Source organism: Vicugna pacos, chromosome 22 (genome assembly GCF_048564905.1).
Source record: "Vicugna pacos chromosome 22, VicPac4, whole genome shotgun sequence".
In the NCBI taxonomy this organism is placed as follows: Eukaryota; Metazoa; Chordata; class Mammalia; order Artiodactyla; family Camelidae; genus Vicugna; species Vicugna pacos.
The window spans coordinates 26,355,897-26,362,155 of NC_133008.1; positions in this window are offsets into that span (position 1 = coordinate 26,355,897).

Genomic DNA, 6,259 nt, shown 5'->3' on the forward strand with positions numbered 1-6,259 from the left:
CAGCGGGATGGGCAGGTTCCTCCACTCTGTTCCCAGCACAGGAAAGTGGGGCGGGGGCAGCAGGGCAGTCCCTGGTCACCAGAGAAGGTCCAGTTCTAGGCCTCTAGACACCTTCACTCCTAGTGGCTTGGGCCAGAAATCCAGTTAACTGGGAGCTTGTCACCTCATGTGCCAGCTATCCCGACGGACTGTGGAGCTGCCTGCGGAGGCCCACACTGCTTTGGCGGGTTTGCTCACACAATTCAGCATGCTTTTTGTTTTCTGCTCCATAAATTCTGGTATAGTTTTAAGCGCAGTTTCAAGACACTGTGGAATAAAGGTTTGGTCAGTTTTGTTCCACTTAACCCAATTTGAAAAACCCCAGTTGAATCTGGCTGAACGACCCCAAGGTCTGGGAAATTAGCCACAGGACCATCTTAGCCGGGATGGCACTTTGTGTCTGCAGTGGCCACAGCCTTTTCCCTGGTACTGCCCCCACCCCACCCCACCCCCGCACAAGTGTGTTCTGCACAGTGCACTGTTGGGGTTCTTTTCAGTGGCTCAGCCCTGTTCTCACAGGTTTCTCTGGAGGAGTGCTTCTTGATCCTGGGCAATTTTGCAGTGGTTGAGTGACATTTGTCACCTAGTGGGTAGAGGCCAAGGATGGTACTGAACTTTCTACACTTAAATATAAGCAGTGCACAGGTGGAGGAACCCACCCCCAAAGCAACCCTTCTCGGTTCTGGCTTTGCCTCAGGGAGAGAGTCAGGACAGTGTGTGGATTGGCCTTACCCAGGTTCCAACTCCACCTGCCTGGAAAGAGCCCTGCGGTGAGGCCTGGGGCTGCATCTCAGCAGGGACCCATCTTGTCTCTTCACCTGCTCAGCAGGCGCTGTTCAAGGTCTGGGTTCCAGGGCTTGGTAACCATGGCCACTGAGAGAAGTGCAAACTATTGACTGAGAATCACTCAGTTGAGGCAGAAAGTCCAGTGTCCCTTCAAAGGATGAAGATTTGCCTTGGGGGAGGTGAAAGGAAAGTGTTCGGCACCCAAGGAAAACATTCAAGGAGTTTTGCTTCCTGCTGGAGTCGGGGAGACCTCAATACCAAATCTCCCAGCTTGGGGATCGGGGCTCATGGTGCAGACGTTCAGGTGGACCTGAATTCCCGTAGGACCCGTCAAGTGTGTGTATTAGTGGAGACGAGACAGACCTGACGGATGGCTTCCAACCTCAACTCCTCTCCCAGACATGTCCAAGGTCTGGGACAAAGAGACCTACACAAAATCATTTGGACCTTGTGTTTGAGGTGAGGGGATGAAGACTGGATGGAAGCAGTGTCACTGAGAAATCCATTGGGAGGAACACCTTGGCACCACCTGTCAAATGCCTGCAGCTCTGGATGTGCATCCTCAGTGCAGTTTCACTGTTGGTTTTCCAGGCAGGAACCACCACTACCACATTCAAATTTCTGAATGCAGACCAGCACAAGGGAAGGAATCTCAAGGTCAAAGAAGGCAGTGGGAAAAGCTGTCTCCGGTCACCTTGGTGTAGTGACAAGTCCACACAGCCAGGACTTGGTGCCATGTTCCTCTGTTGTGGCGAAGGGCAGGGCGGCTTGTCTCTGATGGATGCCTGAGTTTCTCCCATGACCAGGACAAATTTATTGCCAAAAACAGCACTACCCGAGGAGCAAGCAGGATCTTGCTTTGTCTAGCTTCACATGGTTCCAGGTGTCCTTTGGCTTGTGGGAGCACCACTCTAATCTCTGCTTCCATCTTCACATGACCTCCCTTTGAGTGTGTCTCAGATCCCCTTCCTTACATAAGGACATTAGTCATCAGATCTGGGGTCCACCTTCATCAATGATGCACTCATCCCAAGATCCTTAAATACCTCTACAGCGGTATATTTCCAAATAAAGTCATGGTCACAGATACCAGCGATTAGGAGTTGGACATAACACTTCTGGGGGACAACATTCAACCCAATACAAGGTTGGGTGAAGGTTTCACCCCCATTACTGCTAGCACAGCCCTAGGAGTTTGTTTGCCACCGTCAGGATTACAGTAGTCAGATCTGGACAGCATGGAGTCAGCAGCATCTTTGCAGCATGGTGGGTACCAGTCCTGAGAAGACAGCTCATGACCACAGATCCTTTGGCACCGTAACTCTGCTCAGGGTCTTCAGTGGTGGTGAGGCAGCTGGCCAATGACAGCATTCCAACCCTTAGGACCTGCCACTGCAGGGAGCTGGGTTGAGGAAGATGAGGTTGACACCTTGAGCACGGAGAAGAGCTTGCTGCTGGTGTGTCACCCATTCGAAGCTGGTTAAGGCCATCCCAGGCCTGTTGTCCTCCAAGCCCAGGAAGCCAGCCTGGCAGAGCTGCTTCTCCAGCTCCTCCTCATCCAGGACCATGGAAGGCAATAGCTGGCCTATGATGGAGAGATGTCTTGGCCCACGTGTTGCTGGAGGATGATGTCATGCATCCTTCAGTCACCAACAGAGAGCACCAGGAGCACCAGCAGGAAGCATCAGTGTCCCACACACTCGGCAAGTTGATCAGGATAGGGTACTTGGTGGATAGGTCATGGGTATCAATGACTCAGGAATGGAGACCACCCTGGAGGGCCCAGGATGCCTTTGGAGGAAAGGTAGAAAAAGCACATGACTGACAGATCACAGTGGGCTAAGATAATGTCACAGGGAGGGATAGGGCCTTGCAAGGAATTGGAACTGATTCCAGTGGGGAGTGATTGGGGGTTAGTGACCTGGGACCAAAGGAGGCTTCTGAGCAGTAATACGGGAGACAAATCCAGGATTTCCACCTCTCTAGATTTAGAGGAGTCACTGGGGCCCTGATTGTTCCTCTAGGCTGGTGTGCACCCTGACCTCAAGTTACCACCCAGCTGACTGATTACCCCCTGCCCTGGCTGGGAAACATTTGCTCTCCCTCTGACCATTGGCCATTCTTTATCTAGTAGCAGAGCTTGCCCTGCCTCTAAGGACCCAGGCCTGGACCTCTGCAGCTGGGCCGTCCAGCCTCAGGATTCAGTGTCCATGTGTGAGCCCAACTCTGGCCATTCTTTCCCTCTGTAAACCTGTTCTGAGACCTCTGGACACAATTTTGGGCAACAATGCAGCAAGCTTTTTTGGCTCGGATGCTCATTCTAACCCATCGTGGAATAAATGGAAACTTCATGTGTGTGTTTGTTTCATTCACTCTACATGGATTTATTGGCCGTTATGTATCAGTCCTGTACTAGGCACTGGGAATACGGCAGTTACCCTGGTCCCAGCCCTTATGGAGCTTCCAGGCACCAAGAGGGCCCTGTCCCAACTGGGGGGGGGTGGTGTCAGGGAAGGCATTCTGTGTCTCAAGCGAGACACTACTGTTGAATTGGGACCTAAAGATGTGCTGAGGTAGGTGAGCAAAGGATATGCCATGCTGAGGGAACAGCATGTACAAAAATGCTACTGGGTAGTGGGAAAGAACTTAAGGTTGCTGAAGTCAGATGGGTGAGGCATTTGGTTGCAAAAAGGAAAAAGTATTGCTTGATGTCAGCCAGGAGCCGCCTGGCGCTGGGCCGTGGCAGGCAAGCAGAGGAGTTCTTTATCCTGAGAGCAGTGGGGATCTCCAAAAAGATTCTGAGCTGGGAAGAACCCAGGCAGAGTGGTGCTTTAGAACAATCAAAAACAAGGTGTGTGGGAGAGGTTAGAATGAAGACTGGGAGACAAGCAAAGAGTTCTGAAATATCTGAGCTGAGTTTCAGAGTGATTTTGTGGCAAAGTCCCCTGAACTTGGTGAGAGACCAATTTTCAGGCCCAAGAGGGGTTAAAGCTACATATCCCAGACAGCTGACTGGGACCAAGAAAGACACATTACTTTGCCCAAGATACGGGATGGAGAGGGGTCCAGACTCACTAGCTCTCAGCTCTGCTGTGGGGAGACAAGGAGGAACGTTTAGAGAGTTGCCGCGGGGGTCGTTTAACAGAGAGCGCCAAGTCTTGGGGCCCTAGCCTTCGCAGTGTCTCCCAAAAAAGCTAGCCTTTGGCACCAGGTCTATGGAGGGCAAGAATATCACAGGACAGCTTCCACCCTCGGCTGGATAAACAAGAGAAAACAGCCAGGCTCTTGGGACGATCACTCGACCAGGGCTCCAAGGACCCCTATTTCAACGTCGGAGATATTCCAACACCCAACTCTTGTCCAGAGGTTCTGGATTTCCCACTCTGTACCCAGAATCCCGACTCGTTCCCTTCTGGGTCCCAGGATTTTAGTACCCACTCCTTAAGGCCAAATCCCTCCTTCTAGTTTTGGGGACTCCTCTGCGCAGCTGCTGGGACCCCAAGGAAGGGGAAACTGGAGGATCTACTGAGATCCCCAACCCCGGTCTCGTGCGCGGGCCTTCACTTTAGCTCAGAAACCAACCCCCGCCTCTGCAACCATCACCCTTTCAAGAACCGCGCCCTGCTATAGTCCCTAGGACCGCCTCGTACGCACCACTGCCTCTTCGGTGCCCAATCAACGGGCCCCGGTCGAAATATAAGTTTTACACAGGCTCCGCCCTCATGTGTCCCCGCCCCTTAACGTCTTCCGCTGCTTCCTTGAGCTGTCAGCAAACGCTTGTAATTGGATAGTTTATCAAGCTCCGCCCGCGGCCCCGCCCTGCAGGGTGTGCCCTTGGGCAGAGCTCGCCGCTTTTAATAGGCCGCTTCCGCAGGCTCCGCCCCTAACGCTACCGCTTCTCTGGTCTCTGGGCGACGCGTGCGGCGCTGTCCAGAGTGCTGAGGCCGCGTCAAGGGGAGACCTCGTGGCGTCCCCTACACTCCCTGCTGAGCGGCGCCAAAACCCTACAGCAGTTGCCACTGAACTTGATTGTACCCCACCTCCATCCCCCATTTTACCTCTGGTGATAGAAAAAGCTTTCTTCACTCCTCGCTCCTCTAAGAAACCCCCACTCTTCCATCTAGTTCAGGGGAAAGCCACAATTCTCACCGCAAACCAGAGGCTTTGCAGGCTCTCTCACTCTGATCTTTTGACCCTCATCTTCCGCTCCTTCTCTCACTCCTTCTAGCCATACTGCCCTCCCTGCTGCACTGCAAGTGATCTAGGCACATTCCGACCTCACCAGAACCTTTGCTCTCATTGTTCCCACTGCCTGAAATGCCCTCTCATTTGATGCCTCCCTCATATCCTTCGGGCCTTAACTCAAATCCCACCTTCTCAGTAGATCTGGTCTTGACCACCCTACTTAAATTGTCACCTCCCAACTCCTCTCTTTCCCTGATTTCTTTATTCCCAACACTCATAATCACCTGAGGCATGATGTATTTTACACATTTTTCTTGTTCACCCCTCCAGGGCATGGGTTTCTGTCTACTTGTTCACTGCTACGGTGCCAGCAGTGAGAAGTGTCTCACACAGAGTGGGGGTGCTCCATAATGTTTACTGCACATATACTCATGTGTGTATTTTGGCATTTACTGTGTACCTTCATAATGACCCTCTGCCTCAATTTAAAGATGAAGAAAATGAGACTCACAGAGTGGCCACCACCCGACTAAAGTCACTTGGTTTCTGAGTGGCAGAGCCTGAATCCCCGCCCCCCACCATGTTCCTCCTCTGGCTGTAACCCTTTCACCCCTGCACTGGGCCACAATCGCTACCACTGCCTTCTTCAGGAAAAGAAGCTGTATAAGAGGGTAGCTTCACAGGGCTCAGATAGGACTAGATTTCAATTCCTGTTCCTTGATTAGTAATCAAGTAACCATGAGTAAGTCAGTAAATATCTCTGCCTCGATTACTTTATTCATAAAATGGAGATAATAACAATACCTACCACATTGTACTGTGAGAGTCCAAATGAGGCAATGACAATGTATGGATTACCTGACACCTGGCACACAGTGGCACCTGCTCCATTAGTGTTGGCAGTATTAGCTCTTAATCATCTTCTTCTTCTTCTTCTTCTTCTTCTTCTTCTTCTTCTTCTTCTTCTTCTTCTTCTTCTTCTTCTTCTTCTTCTTCTTCATTATTATTATTATTATTATTATTATTATTATTATTATTATTATTATTATTATTATTATTATTTAGGAGAATTAAAAAGAAATAGTTCAACAAATCAGGAGAATGAGGCCAGAAAAGCTATAGGAAGTATGTTTCAAGAAGGTGGAAGTGAAGAATAGGTACCAAACCTCATTGGAAATAAAAGAAAGGCACATTAAAAATGACACGGAATTACCAGTTGAAATTGTGTTGGAGAGCCTGTGGGGAAGCA